The sequence below is a fragment of the Tupaia chinensis genome, unplaced genomic scaffold (genome assembly GCF_000334495.1).
Source record: "Tupaia chinensis unplaced genomic scaffold, TupChi_1.0 Scaffold000350_1, whole genome shotgun sequence".
Lineage (NCBI taxonomy): Eukaryota > Metazoa > Chordata > Mammalia > Scandentia > Tupaiidae > Tupaia > Tupaia belangeri.
The window spans coordinates 9,486,604-9,500,736 of record NW_006159844.1 but is presented as its reverse complement, the minus strand read 5'-3'; the positions used below and the strand labels follow the sequence as shown (position 1 = coordinate 9,500,736).

The 14,133-nt window shown below is 43.2% G+C and overlaps 1 non-coding gene and 1 pseudogene across 1 annotated transcript; one reads left to right on the top strand and one right to left on the bottom strand.

Moving 5' to 3' along the window:
* Positions 1-3,989: 3,989 nt before the first annotated feature.
* LOC114008512 (U6 spliceosomal RNA) lies at positions 3,990-4,096 on the top strand. Its single transcript, XR_003550033.1, has one exon. It is a non-coding gene; the product is annotated as a U6 spliceosomal RNA (small nuclear RNA).
* Positions 4,097-7,166: 3,070 nt separating this feature from the next.
* LOC114008486 (40S ribosomal protein SA pseudogene) lies at positions 7,167-12,310 on the bottom strand (annotated as a pseudogene).
* Positions 12,311-14,133: the final 1,823 nt, after the last annotated feature.

Below are 14,133 nucleotides of genomic sequence, written 5' to 3'. Positions count from 1 at the left end.
TTGGAGAGATTTTCACTGTAGGGCGCGTGCGCTCGCCAGACAGACAGAGAGAGACATAGAGACAGAAAGCGAGAAATCACCCCCCAGGGGGGATGGTCACGCCGCAATCCCTTCTCCTCCATTCTCCTCTCAGGATCTTGGGCACGCACGCACACACGCCCGGCATGAGTTTTAAGCCACCGGGTCTGGGACACGAACCGCGGTCGACTATGTGGGAATCCAGCGACATAGCCATTACGCTAACTGCTGGTTCCCTGCTTATAAAATTTTTGTCATGTGGCTTTTTTGGTAATTACAAGTTTTTCTCCCCATAGCGCTACTAATCATATTTTAAATAACTAAATAATATTCCATTGGGCATATGGTTGAACTACCCTTTACCTTAACCATTGCAACAAAAAGCTATTCCCCATTTTATGCTGTTATTATTATTAATATAAATAATAATGATTTTAGTATAATTTGAAGTTCTTTTAAAAATTATTTAATTTTATTTATTCATTCATTTGTTTTAATTTGACCTGAGAGACATAGAGAGAGGGAGAAAGAAAGAGAGAAAAAGTGAGAAAGCAAGCCACCAGGTTCAGGACTCAAACCATGGTCAGCCAGGTGGGAGTGTCCAGCACTTTACCCACCACACCACCTGCTGGTCCCTAATTTGAAATATTTTTTAAAGTTTGTTTTGTTTTGTTTTTAATTCATAATAGAATGCATGGATGTGTGTGTGAGAAAGAGAAGCCCTCTCCACAGGGCCTGGTCACGCCCCCCCCTTTCTCCAGTCCTCTAGCCTGCCAGGATCCTGGGCGCACATTCTCACACTGGTGTGTTTTCGGGCCAAATAGGCCAGGAACTCAAACCATGTCAGCACATGGCTTCTAGCTCCTCCCTCCAGTACACCAGTGACTGTACCATAGAGGCTGGGTTTACAGCTTTTATTTATTTATTTATTTATTTATTTTTGGCTATAGGGCAGGTGTGCTTACCGGCACAGTCCAGAGAGCAAGAACAAGGGAAAGTGAGGAAGCACCTCCCCTAGAGGGGATGATCATGTCGCAATCTCTTCTCCGTTCTTCTCTTGGGATTGTGGGCATGCACACGCACGTGCTGGTGTGTTTTTTAACTTGCTGGGTCCAGGACTCAAACCACACAGTCAGCAATTTGGTCCAGCTGCCTTAAAGACCTTACTACCTAGCTGGCCCTATAATTTTTTTTTTAAATACAACTTTTTCTTAATTGCCAGAAGGGACCTGTGCTTGCCAAAGAGAAGGAAAGAGAAAGAGACAGAAAAGGGAGAGAGAAAGAGAAAGTACAACCACCTCTGACCCCCTCTGTGGGGTGCAGTCATACTGTAATCCTTTTTCTGCTTTTTCCATTTTCTCAGGACTTTGGGAACACACGCCCAGCTTGTTTTTCAAGTGCCGGGGCCAGGATTCAAACTGTGATCACCTAATGGGATTTGGTTTCTCATGCATAGCATTTGACTACTGCACTTCAGGGCTGGTCCTAGAATAAAACTTTTTTTTTTTTTATTTTTTAGAGATTTTTGCTATAGGGAGGCATACTCTCCAGAGAGACTTAGAGACAGAAAGTGAGAAATCACCCCCCAGTGGGGAAGGCCACACTGCGATCCTTTCTCCTCCATTCTCCTTTCAGTACTCTGGGCACACATGAATACGTACCTGGCGCGTCTCAAGTCTCTGGGTCCAGGACTCAAACTGTGATTGACCATGTGGAAGTCTAGTGCCTTAATCACTATGCCATTTGCTGGCCCCTAGAATAACATTTTAAAAATTTTTTAGCAAGTGCACACATCCTCTGGCAATAAAATAATAATAATAATAAAATCAAAATGGAGAAACTAAAACAATTTCAAAATAACTGACCAATAAAAATAGATCCAGGCGGGGATCAGCAGTTAGCATAATGGCTATGTTGCTGAACTCCCATGTAGCCAACCGCAGTTCAAGTCCCAGACCCGATGGCTTAAACTTACGCTGGGCACGTGTGCGTGCATGCCCAAGATCCTGAGAGGAGAATGGAGGAGAAGGGATTGCGGCGTGGCCACCCCCCCTGGGGTGGGCTATCTGTCTCTATGTCTCGCTTTCTTTCTGTCTCTCTCTATCTTTCTGGGGAGCACATGCAGCCTATAACAGAAACCTCTATAAAAAAATAAATAAAATAGATCCAGGCCTGCAGGTGGTGTAGAGGTTAATGGCTGGGTCCGACATGACTGACTTTACGGTTCAAGTCCTGGACCTGTTGGCTTAAAAATCATGATGGACACATGTGCAGGCTTACCAAAAATCCTGAGAGGAGAAGGGTTGTTATAGTTTGTGCCAAATACAACCTGTATTCATCTCAGTTTTGAGTAGGGCCCTTCTCTGTGACCTTGATCATTGAAATTGCTTTGCATGCAACCATTGACCTGCATAGTACTGGTTCTGCAATAAGTATCTCTGAAGCAGGTTTACCACCAGCCTAGAGGCATTCATAAAGAGAAGTGGGGAAAATGAGTGACTGAAAAGAAAAGCTGGGGACCAGCAGGTGGTATGGTGGTTAAGGTGCTGGACGTTCCGACATGGCCGATCATGGTTCAAGTACTAAACCTGCTGGGTTGCTTTCTCACTTTCCGTCTTCTCTCTCTCTCTCTGGTCAAATTAAAATAAATGAACGAATAAATAAATTAAATAAAATAATTATTTAAGAAAAAGAAAAGAAAAGCTGAAAGCTTAGGTTTAAGAAAGGACACAAAGGTAGAAAGAGAAAGTCAAGTGGAGTCAGAGAAGAAATATCACCAGTAGTTCTGGGAGATACTGCCTGTATTTAAATTCACCCTCAATCAACACAGCTTGGGAGATTGCTGAGCAAAAAGACCCTTCTGAAAAATGAACCCCAGAGCCTAGTTAATGATCCCCTACTGTGTGGAACAGGAAAGGAATTTCTTCTCCTTAAAAGCCAACTGCTCTGTGCAAATGACTATTACTAAAATAAATAGTTACTGCCGGGCCTGCAGGTGGTGTGGTGGTTAAGTGCACTGCACTGGACTCCAACTTGGCCAACAGTGTTCCAAGTCCTAGACCTGGTGGCTTGCTTTCTCACTTTCTCTTTCTCTGTCTCTGTTTCTCTCTGGTCAAATTAAAATAAGAATAATGATGATGAATAAAATTAAATAAATTAATTCTTTAAAAAAATAAGCAATTTTACAGTAGAACTGCAGGTGACCAGAGCCATAATGTTAGTAACTCGTTCATCTGTCCATGCCAAGTAGATCGTGGGGAGGGTGACTGGGGCAGCAATTAAGTGAGTGTGACCAGATTTGTTCTGAATCCTATTTATTAAAGTATTTCAATAAGGGACCAGCAGTTAGCGTAATGGCTATGTCGCTGGACTCCCACGTAGTCGACTGCGGTTCGAGTCCCGGACCCGGTGGCTTGAAGCTCACGCCGGGCACTTGTGCATGCGTGCCCAAGATCCCGAGAGGAGAATGGAATGGAGGAGAAGGGATTGCAGCGTGACCATCCTCCCTGGGGGGTGATTTCTCACTTTCTGTCTCTATGTCTCTCTCTATCTGTCTGGCGAGCACACGCACCCTATAGCGAAAACCTCTCAAAAAAAAAAAAAAAGTATTTCAATAAGAGGAAAACCTACTTTGCCCACGGTGCCCTTCCGCAGTGCACAGTCGGGGATATTGTGCTTCTCAAAACTTTACCTGTTCCATGAATGAAGCATGTGAAACATGAACTGGCTGAGATCGTTTTCAAAGTTGGAAAAGTCATAGATCCAGTGACAAGAAAACTCTATGTGGGAACTACCTACCTGGAGAGTCCAGTCAGTTCGGAAACCACCCACCTAACCAAAACTCTAGAAGAACTCAATAACTCTTCAACACATGAAGGAAGATTGGAAAGAACCAAAGGGAAAGATTGACATGTTCACTTAAATAACTAAAATAAAGAGCCTGTTATAATTTTTCATAAAGAATAAATAGTGTGCTTGCTTTGGCAGCACATATACTAAAATTGGAATGATGCAGAGAAGATTAGCATGGCCCCAGCGTAAGGATGACATGCAAATTCATGAAGTGTTTCATATTTTTTAAAAAATAAATAAAATAAATAAATAGCTATTGTTGAAACTACATCATATTTGAGAGTTTCTTTGGCTTTTGTCATATAATTTTTCTCCCTGGGCTGTCAAAAATTTCCATGTTTGGGACCAGCAGTTAGCATAATGGCTATGTCGCTGGACTCCCATGTAGTCGACCACGGTTCACATTCCGGACCCGGTGGCTTAAAATAACACCGGGCACATGTGTGTACATGCCCAAGATCCCATGAGGAGAATGAAGGAGAAGGCATTGTGGCGTGGCCATCCCCCCTGGGGGGGGGGGGTTGCTTTCTGTCTCTCTGTCTCTCTCTGTCTTTCTGGCGAGTGCATGCACCTTGTAGCAAAAACCTCTCCAAAAAAAAAAGAAAAAAACATTTCCATGTTTAAGAACACAACAGGCTGAGGGAAGCTATGCTCTAAACTTCATCTTCTAGACTCCCAAAATACTCGTGCAAGAAACCATTTTAAATCTGAGGTGTGTCCTGGCATGTTCAGGGAAGCTATGCTCTAAATGCTATCTTCTAGACCCCCGAAATACTCTGACAAGGTAGGGTGACCTCTGTCCTCTCTCTGTCTCTGTGTGTTTCATGCTCTCTCTCTCTCTTTAAATTTTTAATTTTATTAAAAAAAATTTTTTAAACCACTTCTCCTCACCTTGGGCCTTTTCTTTCTCTTGCTAATTTCAGAAACCATTTTAAATCTGTCCTGGTGGTGGGACAGCAGTTAGCGTAATGGCTATGTCGCTGGACTCCCACGTAGTCGACCACGGTTCGTGTCCCAGACCTGGTGACTTAGAACTCATGCCGGGCGCGTGTGCATGCGTGCCCAAGATCCCAAGAGGAGAATGGAGGAGAAGGGATTGCGGCATGACCATCCCCCCTGGGGGGTGATTTCTCGCTTCCTATCTCTATGTCTCTCTCTGTCTGGCGAGCGCATGCACCCTATAGCAAAAACCTCTCCAAAATAAAAAAATGTATCTGTCCTGATGGTCTTCACTTTTTACTTAAAAAAATTTTTTTTGTTCTCTTTTTTGGTTGATTTTGTCTAGTTTTTTTTTTCTTTTTTATTTTCCTTTTGATTTTATTTTTAAACCTTACTTTCCCACTCTGGTCTTCACTCCCCACACACTGAGTGTCTAGATAGGCCTAGGTGTAGAGTAGCGAAGCATTTGAATACTTTTAGAGTCATTGAAATCTTCAATGCTTATTGAAGCTCTTGCTTTAAGGAAGAAACCTCTTTTTATAAATCTGAACTCACAATCTCTTTCTGTGGATACCACTTTGCAAAGCACAGTAGAGGAGATATTTTTTTCACAGAATGACCAGAAACCACTGTAGAGGCAAAAGAAATATGAGAAGCCAAGAAACATCTCTCCCCTAAGGGAAAATAACAATCCCTTCATCATCCACAGAGAGTACAGTAGAACTCGTAGAAATGTTCGATAGAGATTTCAGAATATTCATAGTGACAAAACTAAAAACAAGATGCAAGAACTGAGAGACAGTAAACTCCAGAAGATGCAGGAGAAAAGAGAGAGCGAGTTCCAGGATATGAGGAAGTTCTTGTACAATGTGAAAGAGGAAACACACACCATAAAAAAGAATCAAATGGAACTGTTAGAAATGAAGGCTGCAATACAGGAAATCAAAACCTGCCTCAAAGGACCAACAGTTAGCGTAATGGCTATGTTGTTGGACTCCCACATAGTCGACCACGGTTCGAGTCCTGGACCTGGTGGCTTAAAACTCACGCCCGGCGCGTGTGCATGCGTGCCCAAAATCCTGAGAGGAGAATGAAAGAGAAAGGATTGCGCATGGCCATCCCCCCTGGGGGGTGATTTCTCGCTTTCTGTCTGTTTCTGTCTGTCTTGCGAATGCACATGCCCTATTGCAAAAACCTCTCAAAAAAAAAAAAAAAATGGGAACCAGCAGTTAGCATAATGGCTATGTCGCTGGACTCCCACGTAGTCAACCATGGTTCACGTCCTGGACCTGGTGGCTTAAAACTTACGCCGGGCGCGTGTACATGTGTGCCCAAGATCCCGAGAGGAGAATGGAGGAGAAAGGATTGCGTGACCACCCCCTTTGGGGGGTGATTTTTCGCTTTCTGTCTCTATGTCTGTCTCTGTCTGTTTGGCAAGCGCACGCGCCCTATAGCAAAAACCTCTCAAAAAACAAACAAACCAAAAAAAAAACCTGCCTCAAAAGTTTCAAAAGCAGATTAGTCCATGCAGAAGATCGAATCTTGGGTATTGAAGGCACAACCTCCGACCTAGAAAAAAAACAACTAAAAAAATGGAGAAAATAACCCAAACAAATAAGAATACTATACAAGAAATACTAGATATCATTAAGTGCCTAAACATCCGGATAATCAATATCCCAGAAGGTGAAGAAACTAATAAATAAGGGCATTGATAATCTATTTCATAAATCCTGGAAGAAAACTTTTCAAATCTAGAAAGGCATTCAAGTATCCAGACCTAAGAAATACAAAGGACCCCTAATTGTATCAACCCAAGAAGATCTCCAAGGCACATCAGACACATCATAGCCAGATTGGCAAAATCCACAAAGACAAGATACTAAAATTAGCAAGAGCGAAATGTCAGGTTACTTATAAAGGTTGTCCCATCAGGCTAATATCAGACCTTTCATCAGAAACAATGTGAGCAAGGAAAGAATGGGAAAATATATTCAAAGTGTTAAGTGGAAAACAGTTTCAATCAAGAAAACAATACCTGGCAAGATTATCCTTTGTATGGAAAGAAAGGATTAAAACATTCTCAGATAAACAAGACCTGAAAGAATTTTCCAGTACCAGACCCACTCTTCAAGAATTTCTGAAGGGAGTGCTCTACCAGAAAAACTAAAGACACACATACAGAAATAAGAGAACAAAAAGTAACCAAGAAAATGACCATAAAATTGTTCAAGATTTGGAATAATGAAAATAACGGTGCTAAGCAATGCAATGAAATCAGATTTTTTATTAAATTGTTGTTTATTTTCCATATCAACCTTTTTTTCACTTTGCACAGAAGTCTGTGGAAGACTAGCTTAAGAGGACTCAGTGGTTATTCCTGCCCATTCAGTGGCCTGAGCAGTGGGGGCTGCAGACCAGCGTTCAGTGGCAGGCTGAGCACTTCTGTTTTCAGTAGGGAACTGCTGGATGGGCACAAAGGGCACCTGCACGCCTTCAGACCAGTCTGTGACTTCAGGCTGAGCAGCAGTGAACTCAGGAGCTGGAGTAGTCCATTCATCCTGGAATTCCTCCTTGGTCACAGCATTTTGGCAGTAGCCTGTTCTTTTTCTGTCTCTTGGGGAATCTCTGTAGAAGTAGGGATCAGTCATGACCTCCCATGAGTTTTTACAGGAGATGGTGCCACGCATGTGCAGAACTTCCCTGGCCAGCATCCACCACATTGGACCCATTGAATGAGCTTCCTTGTTGTTGCATGGGATGGCGATGTCCACACAGTGCAGAGGAGAACCTGTGTTGCACAGAGCAATGGTAGGCAGGTTAACACAAGATACCTCTTTGAGAGGCTAGTGGTCGGCCCTGGGATCAGGAAGCACCAGAAGATGCAGCTCCTGGAAGGCTGCCTGGATCTGGTTAGTGAAGGCCCCAGGAGTGGATCCAATAGCAGCAGAAACTTCAGTTCGGCCTGCTGCCCAGTATTCCTAGAAGATACAATGCTAATGTCAGCAGGATTTTCAGTGGTAACAATGGCAGGAGCTGCCAGCAGAAGCTTCTCCCAGGTCCTCTTCAGATTTATGATGTAGCTGCTGTCATTTTTCCTTTTGCAGATATACTGTTCCATAAGAAAGTCAAGGTTGGTGCCACCAAAGTGGGTTCTTGCAGTAAGACATTTGAGGACATCCTCCTCCTTCATTTGCAGGACATCGAAGGCTCCAAGAAACTTGTGACTTTCCCTTTAAGTTATGACAGGAATTCAGAACCATGATGTATGGCCCCTGGTGTGGGTAGCACAGAAAGGTGAAATAAAAACTTTTTTGGGACCAGCAGTTAGCGTAATGGCTATGTTGCTGGACTCCCATGTAGTCGACCGCGGTTTGAGTCCCGGACCTGGTGGCTTAAACTCATGCTGGGCGTGTGTGCGTGCGTGCCCAAGATCCCGAGAGGAGAATGGAGGAGAAGGGATTGTGGCGTGGCCATCCCCCCTGGGGGGTGATTTCTCACTTTCTGTCTCTCTGTCTCTGTCTGTCTGGCAAGCGCACGTGCCCTATAGCAAAAACCTTTCCAAAAAAAAAAAAAAAAGACAAACTTCTTTTTTGGTTGTTGCTATAATGAGCATGCACTTGCTGGAGAGAGACAGAGAACGAAAAACTGAGAAGTCATCCCCCCCAGAGAGGTTGGTCATGCTATAATCCCTTCTCCTCCATTCTCCTCTCAGGATTTTGGGTACGCCTGCACACACACACACACACACTCCTGGCATAATTTTTGAGCCAACTGAGTCTGGGATTCATACTATGGTTGGTCATGTGGGAATCCAGCATCTTAACTATCATGCCACCTGCTGGGCCCCAAAGAAAACCTTTTTATATTATTTGTGGGGATACCCTCTTAGGTGAACAATTTTTATCAAAATCCTTCAAAATATACATACCAGGGACCAGCAGGTGGCATGGTGGTTAAGGCACTGGACATGCCCACGGTTCGAGTCTTGGACCTGGTGGCTTGCTTTCTCACTTTCTCTCTCTCTCTCTCTCTCTCTCTGCGTCTCTCTCTGGTCAAATAAAATGAATGAATAAATAAAATTAAAATAGATAATTCTTTAAAGAAAAATATGTACATACCATTTGATTTAATATTCTTCCATTAGTATTTTTTAAAATAATCATTTTACTTAATTTTATGTATTTGTTTATTTTTATTTGACCAGAGAGGAACAGGGAGAGGGAGGGAAATTGAGAAAGCAAGCCACCAGGTTCTGAACTCGAACCATGGCCAGCCACATGAGAGTCCAGCATCCTTAACCACCACGCCACCTACAGCCCCTTTCCATTGGTATTTATTCTAATGAAAAATTATCAGCATGAACAGAGGTGTAAAAAAATGTTCATAGTAGGTTTTTATATAATATTCAAAAATTGAAACAACCAATATTAAGAGGATTATTAAACATAATATATATGTGCAGATATACATACATAACATATATGTATTGTATATAGTCTCAGGATACAATATTAAATTACTGTCAAAGTCATGTTTTGGTCATAAAATGTTAAAAGTAGAAAAAGCACGTTAAAGGGTCAGCAAGTGGCATAGTGGTTAAGGCTCTGAACACCCACAAGGTCGACAGCGGTTTGAGTCTCAGACTTGGTGGCTTGAAACTCACTCCTGGTGCACGTGTATGTGTGCCCCAAACTCCAAAAAGATAGTAGAGGAGAAGGGATTGTGGTGTGGCCCCTTCCCCTGGTGGGTATTTCTCATTTTCCCTCTCTGTCTCTCTCTACCGAGTACACATATCTTAGGGCAGAAACCGAAAAAAAAGAAAATCACATTAAAAATAGTAGGTAAAGGGCGAGCAGGTTGTATGGAAGTTAAGGCATGTATGTGGATCCCACATGGCTCACTGCGGGGTTTGAGTACCAGGCTTGGCAACTTAACAAACGTATCAGGTAGGACCAATAGGTGGCATAATGGTTACATTGCTGGATTCCTACTCAGTTGACCACAGTTTGAGTACTGGACCTGGTGGCTTAAAACTCACACCTGGTGCATGTGTATGCATGCCCAGAATCCTGAGAGGAGAATAGAGGAGAAGGGATTGTGGCATGGCCATCTCCCCTGGAGGTAGCTTTCTGTTTCTCTGTCTCTCCAGCAAGCACACACATCCTAAAACAAAAATCGCTCTGAAGAAAAAAAGAAAAATGCCAGGCAGTGTTTTATTTATGCCAAAAATCTCAAGAGGAAAATGGAGAAAGGATTGCAGCATGTCCATCCCCTCAAAGGGTAATTTCTCACTTTCCTTTTCTATTATCTCCTTGTTTCTGGCAAGCACTCACCCTATAGCAAAATTAAAAAACAAACAAACAAAAAACAGAAAACAAAACCACACAGATTGTGGAGCTAGACTTTCTGGGGTTGATTCTCAGCTCTATCACTATTCCAGCAAATTACTTATTTCTGAGTTTCCTCAGCTTTAAAATGGGGTTGGGAGGAGGCAGGTAATAATAGTCTCTACTTAATCAGGATGCTTTGAGAAGATTAAATGAGATCACATTCAAAGCAGTTAGAACAATACCTGGCTAGTTAAGGGCATTGCTTTTAAGTATAGCTGGTCTCATTTTAGCTGTCTGCTGTTGCTATCATAGCTCTTTCTTCTCTTTCTTCCTGAAGGCTGCTTCTTCCCCTTTTCCTTCCTCTTCCTGTTGCCATAAATTCTCCCACTCCTGTTCCTCCTCTTAAGTGTCTATTCTTTTCTCATTTCCTGTAACAGCCACTGCAGACACAACAGCCATAAAGAGTCTCATCCCCTCCCAAACTGATTGCCACACCCTGGGCCACCATTTTCAACTAGCTGAGCTCTGGCTACCAATCAAATTGCCTCGTTAGCTGGTGAAACACCGTGATGAGTGATGACGGCACAATGCCTCAGCAGTCCCAGAAATGACCTGCCCCAAGGGAGTGGGAGGCTTGTCCCAGAGGTGCTGCATGACACCACCATGGGGACTGAGGCATTATTATACTTTGCTGACAGTTTTTATTTGATTTTTGAGGACTTGACTCCATCCTCCAACCTTAGAACAAAATCATTGACAATACGGAGGGGAAAAGGAACAGGGTAGGATCGGGAAGGCCTAGAGAAGGGACGCTATACATATTTATTAAATAATGAAAGGCAACCACAAGGAAGATGTTTGTGTGCTCTATTGCTAACCAAACGACTCCAAACTCAGTGGTACGAATGGCAACAGTTGCACTATTATTATCTTTTGTGGGTCTTAGGATTGCCTGAGTTCAGATAGGAGATTGTCACTTGGGTTGTCTCATGCAGTTGAAGCTGAGTGGTGACTAAGACTACCGTCATCTCCAAGATTTCTTCCCTAGTGTTTGATGACTAGTGCAGTTGACACTGGTTTCAGCTAGGATTTCAGCGGGTGTTGTGGCCAGAAACCCACACACATGGCTCTTCTTGTATCTTGGTGTCACTTCTGGACCAGCAAGTATGAATCAGAGTCCAAGATACCTGGCTGCAATTTAACCTCTCTGTGAGGTAAGGCGGGTTCTTGATGCCTAAATTAAATGGCAAGCGACATGGAGAAACATGCATTCCTGAATGAATTGGTTTATCGCAGAACACACACACACAGCCATGTGCATATGTGCAGAGAACAGGCAGACAGTCACACAGCAAATGACAAGTCAAAGGAGAGAAAGAAGAGGAGGGCCCTTGAGCACATTCATGCTAACAACAAACTAAACTCTGGGTGTCCATAGAATGAATCTTCCATTTGGCCTGGGAGATGTCCTGACTATCCCCTCAAGCAGATACTCGAGTCATCAACAATGATGATCAGGGACGTTTCTAATCTGACAGTGCTTCCAACTGTTCTGCTGAATGGATGTTCTCCAAGAGTGGAGTCACAGTGAGATGTTTCAGATAGTACCTCAGAGACTGCTATTATTTATAGCCACAAAAGACGTGTTATCTCAGTTTCCAGATGTCGCTTGGGAAGGGAAAGTTCCCAGAGCCCACCAGCTCATTCACATGTTGACAAGGTGGCTATCAGCTTGTTTGACTCAGTTACAGCAGTGTGACACAGCAAAATTCATGCACTCAAAATGAAACTATCAAAGCATTCAATGAAGTTACTACTGCCAAGGCATAAGTATAGGCATAATTATATAAACTATAAGATTAAACGGGAATCATAACATGTTACGATACACATCATAACTCCTGGGCTTCCTCACAGCTAGGTGGCTGAATTCCAAAGGTGAATGTCCCTAGAGAGAACAGGCAAGAAGCTGTGTTACCTTTTTTGTCCCAGTCTTAAAAGTCATACGTGATCATTTCTACTATACTCAGATCCACGGACATGAATCGCCAAGGCCAGCCCATAACACAGGGAAGTGGGATTAGAATCCAGCTCTTCATTGGCTGCTCTCCACATTCATGGAAGAGTATCAGAGAGTTTGCCTTGAAGATGTAATTTAAAACCGCCATAGTTGGGAACCAGCAGTTAGCGTAATGGCTATGTCGCTGGACTCCCACATAGTCGACTGCAGTTCGCGTCCTGGACCCGGTGGCTTAAAACTCACGCCGGGCACGTGTGTGTGCATGCCCAAGATCCCGAGAGGAGAATGGAGGAGAAGGTATTGCGATGTGACCATCCCCCCTGGGGGGGGGGGTGATTTCTTGCTTTCTGTCTCTATGTCTCTCTCTCTCTGTCTGGCAAGCGCACGCGCCCTATAGCGAAAACCTCTCCAAAAAAAAAAAAACTGCCACAGTTGAGCCAGTTCATGGGCCTGCTGGTTAAGGCAGTCAGATACTACATGGTCAACTACATGGTTCTAATCTCAGATCTGGCGGCTTGAGAAACACACCAGGCAAGTGTGCATGCATGCCCAAAATCCCAAAAGGAGGGAGAAGTGGAGGAGAAGAATTTGGGATGTGACCATTCCATATGGGGGGGGGGGTGCGTCCTCCTCTCATACTCTGTTTCTCTATTTCTGGCAAGTGCACACACCCTCTAGCAAAATTAATAATAATAATATAATAAAGCAACCATAGACTTCTAGATTCTGGAATACTAAGGTGTGGCAGTAATGCCTGTGACTCTAATTACCTGGGGAGCTGAAGAACTGCAACAGAAGCAACTCTAGTTTTTTTTTTTTTGGAGGGGTTTTTGCTATAGGGCACGTGCGCTCGCCAGACAGACAGAGAGAGACAGAGAGACAGAAAGCGAGAAATCACCCCCCAGGGGGGATGGCCACGCCACAATCCCTTCTCCTCCATTCTCCTCTTGGGATCTTGGGCACACGCACATGCGCCCGGCGTGAGTTTTAAGCCACCGGGTCTGGAACGCGAACCGCGGTCGACTACGTGGGAGTCCAGCGACATAGCCATTACGCTAACTGCTGGTTCCCCAACTGTATTTAAAAATAAAAACAAAAAACTGTTAAACTACTACTAGGGGTCAGCAGATGGTATAGCAGTTCCATTGCAGACTCCCACATGGCCAACTGCAGTTAGAGTCCTGGACCTGGTGGCTCGAAAGAATCGTGATGGACATATGTGCGTGTGTGCCCAAGATCCCAGGATGAAAATAGAGGAGAAGGGATCATGGTGTGGCCATCTCCCTGGGGTGAAGGGGGTGATTTCTCACTTTTCCCCTTACTGTCTCTGTCTCTCTCTCTCTGGTGAATGCATGTGCCCTAAGACAAAACCCACTTTTAAAAAAGTACTTTCCAATGATATAAATCTATATAAAGCTGAAGTTTCTTTATATACTTCAACAAAACAACATATCACAACAGAATGAATATAAAAGATGGAAATCTAGTTGTTTTTAATTAAAGCAGACGTTAAAGAAATTAAAAAAAAAGATTTTTGCTACAGGGCACGCATGCTTGCCAGTGAGACAGAGAAAGACAGAGAGACAAAAACTGAAAAATCACCACACCGCAATCCCTTCTCCTCCATTCTCCTCTTGGATTTTGGGTAAGCACACACACGTGCTTGGAGTGAGTTTTAAGACGCCAGGTCTGGGACTCGAACCTCGGTTGACTACATGGGAATCCAGCAACATAACCATTACACCATCTGCTGGTCTCAATTAAAGAAATTTTTAAAAACATGAAATACTACTTTTCTCACTAATACATTTTTGTTGAAAAACAAAAACCAATTAAGAAAAAAATTAAGAAAAAATTCTAAGTATTTATTAAAAGTAATAAAATAAGTAGCATATTTTTATGAAAAAATATTTTATTGCCAGAAGGCACATGCATTTACCACAGAAAGAGACAGTAACATAAAATAAAATT